General features: G+C 34.4%; 1 long non-coding RNA gene across 1 annotated transcript in view; it reads right to left on the bottom strand.

The window, feature by feature from the left end:
- Positions 1-4640: 4640 nt before the first annotated feature.
- LOC103909058 (uncharacterized) overlaps positions 4641-16246 on the bottom strand; it is a 13684-nt gene continuing 2078 nt past the window's right edge. Inside the window, exon 3 of the long non-coding RNA XR_658697.5 lies at positions 4641-4760. This is a non-coding gene — a long non-coding RNA (uncharacterized lncRNA). The remainder of the gene's footprint in view (positions 4761-16246) is intronic.

Raw genomic sequence — 16246 nt, 5'->3', positions numbered from 1 at the left:
ATCTTTTAAATCAGCCCCACTTCCATACCTGTCGGTTAGTGATACTGTACTTACTCTAAATCCTTTTTAATAGCTAGGATTTTCAAAGATCACTATTGTGCCTAAAAAGTGATTTGGCAGACCAAATCTTGAAACTCTGGTGGATGTTAACTTTTTAAAGTCATTAATAATATATGACTAGACAAACTAAAACCTCTAAATGAACTCTAAAGCCTCTAAAAGTTTGTATAATGGAGCTGAATGTTTAATTTTACAATCTCATGTGCAGCAGAGTTGTTGCTCCATTTAAGTTATTTCAGTTTTATTGTTGTGTGTCTGATTTTGGGGATGTATGCAAATCACATTCAGTTTAAGTGAACAGAGTTTTCTTCATTGTAAGACAAATGTTTGAACTTTAAACACTTTTATTACTTCATCTTTCTTGGATTTTCAACATTATTCTAATCAGGAATGAAAATCTAATTCAGGATGCAGTAATCAGATGACTGGATATCCAATATGTAAGGTCCATTATTTTGAGATGGATTATTTCCAAATATTTTACTACAGTGCAAGTTACTAGAGGATAGCTACATCTGGAATTATTAAACTTTTCCATGCTAACCTTGAAATAATTCTATAAAATTGCAGATAGTTACCTCTGAATGTGCTGCTGAGGCAGATGGAATCAAAAGAATTCTTTCATGATGCCAAATCCCAAATATACTGGAAGTTATTTACCTGAATGAATGAATTATGGTATTCAACTTCACTGTAAAAAAAATCTGAAATTTTACGGTTTATTTCGGGCAGCTGGGGTGCCGGAAATAAACCGTAAAATATGGCCATGAAATTATAGAGATTTATTGTAAAATAATGGACATTAAAATACATATACAAATTTTTTGTAAATTCCTGTAATTCAACAGTTTCTGTTATTTTACAGTAAATTTCTGTAATTTAACGTCCTTTATTTTAAGTTTTTTCCAGCACCCCAGCTGCTGAAAATAAACCTTAAAATTACAAACTTTTTTACAGTGTGTGAATAAAATAAAATATTTTAAAACAAAAACGCAATAGCATAAAAGGCACCTGAGGATGTTTAATTGGTGATACATGTGAATAATTTGAATTACTTTAATTTGTTACACCTAAAATAATTATTGCAGTTTTCAGTCATTTTTCTTTCATTTTTGTTTACATTTTCACTTTTTTAATATTTGGTAATATATTTGAATATAAAAATACATAAATATAAAATATATAAATATATAGATTTTAAATAAATAAACTGTTCACACTTTTGAACAGTAGATTGTTCAGTATAGATTGGTGCGGTACATGCTGCTTTCTGGGTTCAGTGCAAGAAAAAAAACAGCAAAGTAGAGAACAACGAGTGGCCATCCTTACTTTAAAAAATGAAAGTCAGTTAGACTGAAAAATTGGGAAAACTTTGAAAGTGTCCCCAAATGCAGTCACAAAAACCATCAAGTGCTACAAAGTAACTGACTCGCATGCGGGCCGCCCCAGAAAAGCAAGACGGAGGATAAGTTCATCAGAGTCACCAGCATCAGAAATCGCAGGTTGACAGCAGCTCAGATTAGAGACCAGGTCAATGCCACACAGAGTTCTAGCAGCAGACACATCTCTAGAACAACTGTTAAGAGGAGACTGTGTGAACCAGGCCTTCATGGTAGAATATCTGCTAGGAAACCACTGCTAAGGACAGGCAGCAAGCAGACTTGTTTGGGCTAAAGAACACAAGAAATGGACATTAGACCAGTGGAAATCTGTGCTTTGGTCTGATGAGTGCAAATTTGAGATTTTTGGTTCTAACCACCGTGTCTTTGTGTCACGCAGAAAAGGTGAACGGATGGACTCTACATGCCTGGTTCCCACCGTAAAGCATGGAGGAGGAGGTGTGATGGTGAGATTCAAAATTGAAGGCATACTGAAACAGCATGGCTACCACAGCATCTTGCAGCGGCATGCTATTCCATCCGGACTGAGTTTAGTTGGACCATATTTTATTTTTCAAAAGGACAATGACACCAAACACACCTCCAGGCTGCGTAAGGGCTATTTGACCAAGGAGAGTGATGGGGTGCTGCGTCAGATGACCTGGCCTCCATAGTCACCGGACCTGAACCCAGTCGAGATGGTTTGGGTGAGCTGGACAGCAGAGTGAAGGCAAAAGGGCCAACAAGTGCTAAGCATCTCAGGGAACTCCTTCAAGACTGTTGGAAGACCATTTCAGAGGACTACCTCTTGAAGCTTATCAAGAGAATGCCAAGAGTGTGCAGTAATCAAAGCAAAAGGTGGCTACTTTGAAGAACCTAGAATATGACATATTTTCAGTTGTTTCACACTTTTTTGTCATGTATATAATTCCACATGTGTTCATTCATATAGTTCTGATGCCTTCAGTGTGAATGTACAATTTTCATAGTCACGAAAACTCTTTGAATGAGAAGGTGTGTCCAAACATTTGGTCTGTAATGTACATATAATAAAAGATAAGTAAATTTTGATTTCATTTTTATTTTAGGTGGATCACTTCTAATATTCCTAGCAGCTATGTGTTCTAATGTCTAATGCAGCATTTACAATTTTGTGGGTGACAAGTCATTAATGGAGTATAGTAACTTAATACTTCTTGCTTCACCTTTAAGGGTTAATCCCATGTAGTTGTTCTATCTACTAGAGGCAGTGAAAAAGCATTGAGTGAGAGACAGAGAGATGGATGGGGCAGAGCGTTGATAGCTTTAGCAGACATACACACATGGAACAAACTCTGGGGGAGGAGACCAAAAAACAGCACATTTTACAGTTCAGTGGGCTAAAAACAAGTCTGCTCTGTGTGTATGTGTGTGTGTATGTGTGTGTGTAGCAGTTCAATTGACCTCATAAATGTCTGAATGTGGAACAAACACATTGCTTTAGCATGCGAAACATGGCCTTTAAGGCAACTTCTCACTGTGCATTCTTCTGGCTGCTGTTTTTTATTATGCTGTCATCTTTGTGTAGCTTCAGTCTGGAAGCATCTAATTTAAAATAACTGATTGTGCTTTAAAGATAACCTTTGAAAATAGACGCACAGTGAAAGAAACTGCCTTATGCACTGTGAAACTGCCTGCTGTGTGTAGGATTTTGTGATTAATGCTGGGGTTGATGTCATTCTGAATCAGGGATGAGACCAAACACACTGTAAAACCACTGAAGAAAACATGATTTGATTTATAACACTTGTGTATGGGGAGAGAGAGAGAGAGAGAGAGAGAGAGAGAGAGAGAGAGAGAGAGAGAGATTGTATACAGCAACAAAATGAAGGGTGACCTGCCCCCTGTTGTTAACATTGAAAACTTCACTTAATTTCCAAAACAGCCACAAGGAGGAGCCAAAGGAGTTTAAAATCTATACTGTAAAGATTAATGTTCAGGTTTATTATATTTTATATAATTATAAATTTAGTTTCCTCAGACTGAGTGGAAATCTTATTTAAAAAAATACACTATTTCATTTTTATTACATTTTATATTTAATTCAAAGGGTTACATTTGACTATAATAAAGATAAATAATGTAGAGAAATAATTAACAAATTGTTTGTGACTGTTTTCTTAAAAACAAAATAAAATAAATCAAGGAAATACTCATTCATTTACCTGTCGTCTTGGTCCCTTTATTAATCCGGGGTCGCTACAGCGCAATGAACCGCCAACCCATCCAGCAAGTTTTTTACGCACGGATGCCCTTCCAGCCACAACCCATCCCTGGGAAACATCCACACACACTCATTCACACACACACAAACACTACGGACAATTTTATCCTACCCAATTCACCTGTACCACACGTCTTTGGACTGTGGGGGAAACCGGAGCACCCAAAGGAAACCCAAACAAACGCAGGGAGAACATGCAAACTCCACACAAGGAAATATATGTATGCATAAATAAATTAACAAACAAACAAACAAACAAAAAAACAAACAAATAAATAAATGCATAAATAAATAATTAAACGAATAAATAAATAAATAATTAAACAAATAACTAAATAAACATATAAATGCATGAGTAAATAAATAAATAAATAAACAAACAAATAAATTAATTAATTAAAAATCAAAAATCAAAATTTAAAATAAATTCATAAATGAATAAAAAAATAAATAAACGAACCAATAAATTAATGCATAAATAAATAAATGAAAAAATAAATAAATAAGTGGACAAATAAATAAATAAGTAAATGCGAATAAAAAATAAATAAACATCTAAATAAATAAATTATTAATAAATAAATGCATAAATTAATAAATAAATCAATAAATGAAGGAATAAATAAATAAATGCTTAAATGAATAAATAAATGAATAAAAAAATTATAAATAATTGAATGACTAAATAAAAAAAAATGAACAAACAAATAAATGAATAAATAAATAAATAAATACTGAAAGTTTTAACTAAGCACAAAGTTAGGTACGTACCCTGTGGTCTATTTATACAAGGATTATGTTTGACGTGGAAAGGAAAAGAAGTATGAACAGCCTGACATGTTTACTGACAATCAAAAACAGTCTCTCTGTTTTGTTCTTTCTTTTGTCAGCTGTGGTCAAGCTTCAAATGCTAAAAAAAAAAAAAGAAAAACTGGCCCAGCACTCAGTCTTTTTTTATTTAGTCTTTTGTCATCAGTATTTACTTTTGAATGCTACTTCCTACATCGAGGCAAATGAAATGAAAGAGCCCTCCTCCATCATCCCTCCTCCACCCAGCTCTAAACAAGAAAGGAGAGAAACAAATACATTAGTCTTACTTCTAGGAAAAAAAAAAAAAAAAAACTCTTCTAGACAATGGATTCAATGGTCAGCATTTCTGCACAATGGGCTCCCAACATCAACCAGTGTGTACATTTTCAACTTTGTCAAATAAAAAAAAATAAAAAAATGCGAACTGTAAAATAAACAGGGTTCCACACAATTGCTTCATATTGTCCCAGCACAAATCGATTAAGTTAATTTGATGTTTTTACAAATGTAGGTAGATTTAACATAAAACTATTAAGTTGACACTAAAAAATCATAGGAATTGTCTTGATTCAGCTCATTTTATATAAATAATAAAAAAACAGGAGTTTTTGGGAGTGTAAATGCAGTTAATATTTTAGTTTTGTGGCATGTATCCATGTTAATAGCAGGATAATGTAGATCCAAATGGTTATTTTAGCAAAATAAAGCCCTTAAACAAAAACACTCTGGCTTCAGAACAACTGCCTATAATGTACTTTATCCCTTCAGGACCTTAATATCAAAATGACATAAAAAACACGTCAAGAATGTAAAAACAAAATTGATTTCAATTGACTAACTTGATGTCAAATCTAATGTATTCAATTTTGGACGTGTTTTTTTTTTTATATGAATGTTAGATGTCTTTTTGACATCAAGATAGTTTGTGCATTGTAGAGATACAAAATCAAATGTAAATTTGTAATTGAATCTTTCAGATGATTAAAACATATTATACTATAAATTATAATACTTTCTGTCTTGTTATATTAATGGTCAAAAGAGCATCAATGTGTGGACATCAAAAAGACATATTAAAATACAGAAAGTCTCATGAGAAGTCAAGAAAGCATCAATGTGTTGATGTCAAACAGATATATATCAAAAACTGTACTTTCTGTCTCATTACTTTAGTGGTCAAAAGAGCATCAATGTGTGAATGTCAAATAGACGTACATTATAATACTTTAAGTCTCAATATTTTAGTGGTCAAAAGAGCATCAGTGTGTGGATGTCAAATATACGTACATTATAATACTTCAAGTCTCATTATTTTAGTGGTCAAAAGAGCATCAATGTGTGGATGTCAAATAGACACATATTATAATACTTTAAGTCTCATTGTTTTAGTGGTCATAAAAGCATCAATGTGTAGATGTCAAATAGACGTACATTATAATACTTTAAGTCTCAATATTTTAGTGGTCAAAAGAGCATCAATGTGTGGATGTCAAATAGATGTACATTATAATACTTTAAGTCTCAATATTTTAGTGGTCAAAAGGGCATCAATGTGTGGATGTCAAATAGATGTATATTATAATACTTTAGGTCTCATTGTTTTAGTGGTCATAAAAGCATCAATGTGTGGATGTCAAATAGAGGTATATTATAATACTTTAAGTCTCAATATTTTAGTGGTCAAAAGAGCATCAATGTGTGGATGTCAAATAAACATATATTATAATACTTTAAGTCTCATTATTTTAGCGGTCAAAAGAGCATCAATGTGTGGATGTCAAATAGACGTACATTATAATACTTTAAGTCTCAATATTTTAGTGGTCAAAAGAGCATCAATGTGTGGATGTCAAATAAACATATATTATAATACTTTAAGTCTCAATATTTTAGTGGTCAAAAGAGCATCAATGTGTGGATGTCAAATAAACATATATTATAATACTTTAAGTCTCAATATTTTAGTGGTCAAAAGAGCATCAATGTGTGGATGTCAAATAAACATATATTATAATACTTTAAGTCTCAATATTTTAGTGGTCAAAAGGGCATCAATGTGTGGATGTCAAATAAACATATATTATAATACTTTAAGTCTCATTGTTTTAGTGGTCATAAAAGCATCAATGTGTGGATGTCAAATAGATGTATAGTATAATACTTTAAGTCTCATTATTTTAGTGGTCAAAAGAGCATCAATGTGTGGATGTCAAATAAACATATATTATAATACTTTAAGTCTCAATATTTTAGTGGTCAAAAGAGCATCAATGTGTGGATGTCAAATAAACATATATTATAATACTTTAAGTCTCAATATTTTAGTGGTCAAAAAAGCATCAATGTGTGGATGTCAAATAGATGTATAGTATAATACTTTAAGTCTCATTATTTTAGTGGTCATAAGAGCATACATTTTTTTTATGTCAATGTCAATGGGTGGTACAGTGGCTCAGTGGCTAGAACTGTTGCCTCACAGCATGAAAGTCATTGGTTTGAGTCCCGGAGACTTCGTATGTTCTCCCTATTTTGCATGGGTTTTCTCCGGATGCTCCAATTTCCCCCACAGTCCAAAGATATGCGCTATAGGTGAATTGAATAAACTAAATTGGCTGTAGTGTGAGCGTGTATGGGTGTTTTCCAGTAGTCGGCAGCAGTTGGAAGGGCACCTGCTGTGTAAAACATATGCTGGATTATAATGTATGTTAAGGGACCATTAAAATTAAGTGTCAGCAGATATCAAATAGACAGTCTACTACTGTAAGTACTACTAGTTGTCATGTAATTATACAAACTTTTATAAAAGTAGACCAATAATATAAAATATAATCTTACTGATATAAAGGCACCAGAATATCACAGAGCTGGATGTAAATCTTTAAAAGGAAAAAAAAAAGAGTAAAAATCTAGTGTGAAAACTGCTCTTGAATACAACATGCTTAAACTGCATTCACGCACATTAGCGACTGATTCCCCATCAGGCGTAACTAAAGCTGAAGTCTACAGTAGACAGCTGAACCACGGCCATCCCATATAAACACCAGATTCTGCGACCTCATTTCTGCTTTTCATGGAAATCAAACTCTGCAAAATGTCCCATTTATAAACATACATGTTGTCGATTGCCCAGCCAGGCCCAAACAACACATACACTGCTGTCAGCTTCCTTTAGCAGGAATAATTCCACTGACAGACGTCTTGGTGGTTCAGAAACATCCAGATATAAACCCAAAAGCAGCGTGATTGGGAAGCTGAAGGTTTCTGGGTAGATCAAGCACTGTTCTGTGGTTTTGGAAAGGGATTTAGATGCCAAACGTGTTCTTATATGAAACCGTTTTCACATCTGCCCCACAGCTGCTGCTGCTGCGCTGGCCAGGGGTGCGAATGAAGATGAACAGCAAGGAGAAATGGTGGAAAATGGGCTGGGAAGGTAACATACGCTTAATAGAGTATAAATGTACTGTTGTAAATACTGTAAAGGCCAAGCGTATGGGCGCGGGACACTATTTATCTTTGTAACAAGAGAAAAACTACTGTGCACATAAAAGGTCAAAGTACATACTGTACATATGTGTTTACACAGTATTTAATAAAAGATTTAAATAACAACAGTGCTCCTATTAAAATGACCTTTATTCTAGTTTACTATTAGAATACTTCTTTTAAATATATATTTTTTTATTTGTATGTTCAGTTTACTTTTTATGTTCTTCTCTGAAATATACTTAATATTACAATCAGTATACTTGACGTTTTAGTGTATTTGGCCTATCCCTGTTCATTGACATATTCTTAATCAAAACTCTATGCTGAGTGACCTATTTTTTTCACATATATTAAATATTCATCTTCATAATCATCATTTCAGAGATAAGGCTTAAGGCTATTCCGAGACTAAACTGGATGTTTGAGCTGTCTAAACCAAAATGAACTTGCAGTGATAAATATTGAAATACATCAGTGCATTTGTTTTGTCTTGAGATGTACTCCAATAATGTATTTCTAAATTTTTTATTCATAAAAGCTGCCCTAATTTAACAGTTTTTCTTTGTGGAAAAACAAATATGCTACTGCATTGTAAAACCCAATTACTTTTTGAGGAATCCAACTGCGGTTAACCATTTAAGTTTTGCAAACTGGTACTATAATATATATGGGTTGATTTCAAATATTAAGAGTAGTAGTAATTTAAACATTTTAAGTTCAGTTAAGTTCACAGTCAAATCGATATAAGTTCAGTTAATAGAAGTCCAAACAACTATATAGCCACTCAAATGGTTTGGTATTGCTTCTAGCATTAGAGTTAACACAAACAAAAATATATAATAAATCAATTCATAACTCATTAGGCATGAGTTCTATTTAATGTAATCCGTTTATGAGTTACCATAACTCTTTTTCATTTAGTCAAATTTTAGTCAATTTTTTAAAATTATCAGTTAAACCAGCTTATTTCATTTAGTGATTTTTCACTGTTCAGGTTTTACAGTATACAGGTGTTCTTGCAGGCAGCATAGCCTTCAAATAATGATTAGTTAACTTTGCTAACTAATCTTTTTTCGCAATACCTAATTTGGTGCAAGGCACATTTGTCCTTAAACTAGTAACTCATAAGCTTTAGTCTATTTGTTGTAGTTTCATGTGCAAATTGGAACAACCTAAAGTACTTATTATACAGTATTTTGCCTGTAAAAGTTCATTACATCCTTGATTAGTGATATTACAGTGTAGTTTATTTGTATCACGAGTATATACAAATAAATTATGAGTTTATATATAGACCAAGTTTACTATTTCTGAGTAAAAAATATGCTGAGTGATCTTCAGCTTGCCTACTAAACTGCACATTTTATCTTCAATAAAACTATCCATGTATAACTATTAGGCTATTCTGGAGTTGTTTGAGGAGTTTCCCGCCATTTTTCGTTACCGTTTTATCAACGATTACAGGTAGGCTAAATGAAAAAAGGCAATGTAGAATTTTTAACAGCAGTTCTGATTGTGTCCAGCAGGTGCCATCTAAGCTCTATGTTCTTTGACACACTAGCCTGCAAACGTTCAGCTTGTAATGGGTTAACTTTCAACAGTGTTGTAATGCTAACCACAACTCAACAACACACTCAATGACTTGATAATGATAAACAGTCTTACTATCTAACCAGGGATCTTGTGAATCAAACCCAGGCACAAGGGAATCAGTTTAGAAAGCACATAAACATGTGGACTCACTGCTCCAGGATTAGCTGTTCCATTAGCAAAGGGCAAAATTAGCATCTGCAGAGTTTTGTGGTTGGTTTAGAGTGAAATATAATCTCAAGTGTACCTTGCACAATACAAATAATGAGACAAGGTGGTGCCTTTGTGACGTGTTTAGTTGGACATCTCAAATTTATGTAATCACATTCAGGCATAATTGCACTGAGAACATGAAATGCTTACCTATGTGATTTTTGATTACTGAAGCATACTCTAAACTAGAACGGCTCTGAGTTGTTGTAAATGACAGGTAGAGACATATTGGAATGCTGCTCAGTAGGTGATCTTAAAGTCTCAAGGTTATTGCAGTCCGGCACTGTGTGAAGAGGTGACTAGATGCATATCTCTGTCAGAATGAGGATGTATGTAAAAAAACAAAACAAAAAAAAAAAACAAACAAACATGATTTCAACCTTTACCTGTAATTGATTTTCCAAGTATTGAATGGGTAAAAAAGTCCCAATGGCTTTCAGTTCAGTATTTTTTTTTCCCTAAAGCACATTTTACAATAATTGTCACAAACAAGATTTACAAGGTTTAACACCTCCAGCTAGCAAACTATGGATGACAAAAGTGGGGGTAAAACGAGAGAACACTCAGTCTTTAAGGTTAGAATAAGGAAGAAAACTTTGTTACAGAACCCTTTTTTGTCATAAAAGTTATATTATAATTTTATGTAGTAGCACCTTCAAATAATCCACTATAAAAATTTAGATTATACTGTAAACACATACATTTTTTGTTATATTTAGTTTATTATAATTATAAAAACTATAAAAAAAACTATAATATATTTTATAATTATATTTTTTACCTTTATTATATAGTACAGTGAAGTTAAGACAAATACATAGGGAGAAAAAAGGAAGGAATGAACGGCAAAGCACCTTGAGCCGGGAATTAAACTCATTTCGCCATGAACACACCAGTACTATTTGTTGGCACACTTTACCTCTAGCATATTGGCACTGAATACACACATTAATTTATTTGGTATCACCTTGTATAATGAAAGAGAACAGCAAAGGTCTTAAGATGGAACATTGTTTCTTGTTTACACATACATGATGTAAACCAAACAAGTTCTGTCCATACTTTAAAAGCTAATACAACCCCCCTGGTTTCACTTGATTCCAAAATGTGAGTCAGAAACACTAACAAGAGGCACTGGTGGAACCCTTTCGCACTGATGGAACTTTTTCACAGTTTCTAGAACTAGTGGTGGAGAGTCACACTTTGTGACATGATTGCTTTGGAGCAGAGATGCCTAGGGCCCGCAGGCCAAAATTGGCCCATGGTAACCTTTGATTTGGCCTGCCATCCCATCTGAGAAGACAGTAAGAGTGATAAAAAAAAGTTTTTAAAAAGTGGGATAGAGGACAATGCAGAGGCTTTTGTGAGTAAATCAAGGCAAAGGAAGATTCTACTTGACTAATGTATAAAGCATTGAACTCCACTGTAGAGTTACTGCTTTGACATGACTGAGTTTCAATAGTCACATCAAAGCAGTAACTAAGTCAGCATACCATCATCTCAAAAAACATTGCAAGAATTAGATGCTTTGTTTCCAGTGAGGACTTAGAGATGTTCATGCTTTTATCAGCAGCAGGGTGGATATATATATATATATATATATATATATATATATATATATATATATATATATATATATATATATATATATATATATATAATTAAACTGCAATTTGCAATACTGTACAGTCTTGAATTATATAATATCAAAGCCATTTACTGTCTGTTTACACAAAAATGTCCACCATTCAGGGAGATTCTACCATGCAAAGCTTGATAAAAATGTGTACTGGGCTTTGGTGAAGACCATGAGGGGACAGAGCAAGACAGAAAAACAAACAACAAGTAGAAGACAAGCAGACTCAGACTCCATACATCAGTTTTGCTCCCCGACACTAACCACATCACTCATACTGATGAAGGAAATGAGGCTTTAAGAAAAAAAACAGCAAAATGGGATTCTGCAGCACTCCACTGTGTGTGGCGTGTGTATTTGTGTGCATTAGTACATACATGTGTGTGTGTGTGTGTGTGTGTTTGAGGCTGTCGTCAAGTGTGTCAACAACAAGCCAATGCCTGTCCATACATCTGCATGCCTGTGCTTGTGTGTATGCCGTGTGTGTGCATGTTGGCATATGTGTGCGTGTGCCATGAGAATGTGTGTGTGCTCCATTGAGTAATAGACAAGCAACCCCACCTTCCTTTTTCACTGTTTGAATAAGAGAGTGAAAAGGCTTTTGGTTGTAATTACAGTAATTAATGACCCCCCCCCCCCCCCCCCCCCCCCCCCTGCATTTCCACCAATGAGAAGTGTCCTGACCTCATCCACCTTTCCCAGTGCTGTTAGATGTGGTCTGTTCTGTAAGGAGATCCCCCTGTTTATGTTCAGATGGGTGTTACACTACGGTCTCCTATTTAGCCACTGGCCCTTTTATGCGCTTCACTTCCCCTGGGTGCTTGAGTGTGCCTACATGTGTGCAGAATACCTTCAGTGGGATTCGGCCGGAAATAGAGGGCCATTTATTTACGGGACATTCTATCAGAAACCTGCATTATCTGTCCCTGAAATAAAAACATAAATGCAGTGAATAAAAAGTATTTCATCCCAAAAGTGTCTAAAACGGACTGACGGCTGATTTCTGTAAATTGTTCTGTAAACAATGTCATTCCGTTTGGTTCTCATATTTTTGTTCTTTATTAAAAACACATCACAAATGTACAAACCCTGTTATTGTCCTTGTCCTCAGCCCAGTTAAACCTACAGCTTTAATAGTTTTGTTGCGCTAAAAACTGATATTTAGAAAAAAATACCTCAGAAATAGCAAATTTAAGCTGTTATCATTCACATCAATTCATTAAAAAGATGAAATTATGAATACAAATAAATATAAATCTACAAATAAATAATATTTTACAATTGTCTCCATATTTCTGTCAGTCCTTTGCATTGAATTGAACATAAAATGGTTGCAATACACTTTAAAGGCTGACTCAAATGAAGTGACATCATTGGAAATAGGAGAAGCTGACAGTGATCAAGGATGCATTCTATCATGGAATTGTAGGATTTTATGCTTGTTTTGTAGGATTTTTCGAGGACGACAAGCTTAAGTCAGGCCCTGTCACATTTCTTATAAGTGAAAATGTACATTTCTGGTAGAATGTCCCTTACATTCATTCACTCTTAAAGATTACAGGGTATTTTAAGCCAATTCTGGATGTAATAGGGACTAAATCAACTCCTGGATTAAATTTTAAATTTAATCAATAGGACCAAATTTAACTCAATGTTTGGGTATTCCTTAATTTACCCAGTTTGGTTCATTTGTGTTTATAGCCGGCCTCAAGACAAACAATCACAACAGGTGGCCAAACTTTTTTTTTTGAATATGTAAATTTAAAAATCATTCATTTATTCATTTTCTTTTCTGCTTAGTCCCTTTATTAATCTGGGGTCGCCAAAGTGGAATGTACCCCCAAGTTATCCAGCATATGTTTTATGCAGCGGATGCCCTTACTACTGCAACCCATCACAGGGAAACATCCATACACACTCACTCTCATACATACACTACGGTCAATTTTATCATGAATTTGTTTAAATTGAACAACCACTGACTTCCGCAAATATATGTTTTTCCTACTATGGAAGTCAATGGTTACAGTTTTTTTCTCAAAATGTCATCATTTGTGTTCTACAGAAAAAAAGAAACTCATAAAGGTTTGAAACCACTTGAGGAAGAGTGAATAGTGTGAGTAAATGTTCTATTTTGGGTGAACTATTCCTTTAGGTTCTTAGCAATGCATATAAATAATCAGTAATTTTGTTTTTCATATGGAAGAAAATTTCTTAATTGAAGATTATTTTTACTTTATATTTGATGCTATTATTCTATCTATATGAGTATTAATATTATAATAGTAAAATATAATACCAGTAAACTAGCTTCTAGTGTACTACACATCAATATATATATATTTTTAGTTTGTTCAAATCACTTATTTAAAATGAAGCTGAATCAACACAATTCTTGAGATTTCATTGGGACAACTTAATTTTTTATGTTCAATCCACATAAGTTTGTTAAAAGTGTTGTTAACTTAATCCATTTGTGTTTTTGACAACATGAATGAATTGTGAGGAACCCTGCATTTTTTACAGTGTAAATATGCTTTATATGACTTTTGACATAGAAATAGATAATTTTTCTCATTTTGACAATGTATTTTTGTTTTTTCCTGTGCAAAATATGACTGATTTTGTTCTCTAGTTTCACATATATATATGTTGAAATGCAATAATTACAATCGCACACATTGTTTTAAATAGTGTGAAAATTACAAGGTTACAAAAATGCACTGAAAACAGTGTGGATGCACCGATTGCAGGATGCAGATAAAAAAGAAGAGTTCAGATGCAAAAACCTCTAATAGGCCCTGTTTAAATGTCAAGTCTTGATGCCCAATTCCAATTTGCTGCCTATATTAGATTTTTTCCCCTGCCCGTTTACTCATTCTTTTAATTGTGACCCATATCCGATTCATGTGTTTACACTTGCTATATGGTTTATGACATTGCGCATGTCTAAAGGCTGGTTCTAGCATCTGTGCCACACTAGCCAAGATGGAGGAAATTGTCTTGCTTTTGTCTGAGCGGAATTTGCGAAGTTCGCCCAACTTTAAAATGACTTTGTCGCCATTACAGCTCGTACCTATGGTTTATATATGGTGTCCTCCACTATTCAGAGGAATTTGTGGGTACGAGAGAGATCTCAGGTCTGGTGGGAGCAAATTGTGGTGACTGACCACTTTCCTCCTCCGTGTTTCCTCTGTTGTTGTTGTTGTTTACTGCATCGGCGTCTTCACAAATGCTCTTCCTTCTGCATTATTAAATCTCGGTGAAGATCCACAATGTCGAAAGTTTAATGACGTGCAAAACTAAATGCCTCAATAAATCCAATCTACCTGTTCACATGATAGTCGCATTGTCACATATATTTGATTTACTTCCACATATGAAGGAGGCCTGAAACCGATCTCTAAATATCTGAATGCATGCATTTTTTTTTCCGTTTACATGGTCAAAGAAAAGATTCATCGAACAAAAATTCCATCGAAAATTAGCAATTTTCTCAGACTATTTTGTTTTTTGACTTCTGTTATGTTTCATTTTACAGTCCGTAAAAGAAACGTATAATTCAATGTATTATTACACACAGGAGCCTGATAAAAATGCAGATTTTTAAAGAAAACTTCAGACGGCATTGGGAGTTCTTTCTATGCGAACTCTTCAAAAATAGTATAACAAGTTGCAACAGCACAAACAGTATCCTTTGTGTTCACAATAGCTTTCCTTAGATTGTGCTACTTGCTAATACACTATATCTTCTACATTAGAAGTCTTCTCTCTCACACTCACTCGCACACGTCCATTTCTATCCAATCACACCACAGGCCAGCATGGTGAAGGGGGGGTAGTGGGTCTTTCTATATCACTCGACACCTATTACCCAGAGACAAACACAAGTCCTGCACACCGCGCTGAAACTCGTTCACTCATTACCCCCAGCCTAGGCCAGTGACCTCTTTCCTTATGCATACAATACAATGATGAATGATGACAGAAGATACACATTTACTACTTTTGGGGGAACCCAGGTCTATAAGCAGAGGTGTTTAGTCGTGATTGCTCAGCAGAGAGAGTTTGAGAGGATGAATTAGGGCCGCAGGTTGAGAGAGGTGTCTGTGGTGAAGCCATAAACAAAAGACCCCCCAAATCCCCCTTTTTTTCTCCTCCTGCATGCCTCCCACGAGCCGTTGGGGCTTCGCTCCCAAAGCTACACGTACAGAGAAGGAGCCGTGTAAATCTGGCTCCCAGTGGGAGAGAGAAAGGCTGGAGAAAATAAATCTGGCACAGTTCACAGTAAGTTCAGCCAAGTCATGCCTCTGACTTCTCTCATTCATTCTCTCTCTCTCTCTCTTTCTCGCTCCAATCTTTGTTATCTTTCTGTCATCAGTTTTCCCCCATACTGGTGAATCTGCTTTCATTAAGTGTTTATCTTAGTTAGACCAAAAGCTTTTCACAACCGCCATTCCTGTTTGCGGTTTGTTTAACTTACCTGCAACCTAATTTCGCAATGCAGTTAACTTAAGAGTGGTAATGTGAGTGCTTCCCCATGCAAAAATCACTGTCATAATGCAAGCCCTTGTGATAAACACGTGTTTTTTTTTTTTCTCAACTGTGCTGTAAAATAATCGAGTATACTTTAGTAGAGTTTTCAGATGAAAAAACTCTAAACAACGTCTAAAACTGAACTCTAAAACAAGCACTTTTCTCCTATGTTTAAATTCAGTTATTCTATTTAAAGTGAAAAGAACATATTCTTTGTCATAAAAGTACACTGTAAAAAATGTAATGACAAAAAGTCAAGATTTTTATGTTGTT

The sequence above is a fragment of the Danio rerio genome, chromosome 17 (assembly GCF_049306965.1).
Source record: "Danio rerio strain Tuebingen ecotype United States chromosome 17, GRCz12tu, whole genome shotgun sequence".
Taxonomy (NCBI): domain Eukaryota; kingdom Metazoa; phylum Chordata; class Actinopteri; order Cypriniformes; family Danionidae; genus Danio; species Danio rerio.
Note: the sequence above shows the minus strand (reverse complement) of the source record. Positions and strands in the feature narration are given on the sequence as shown.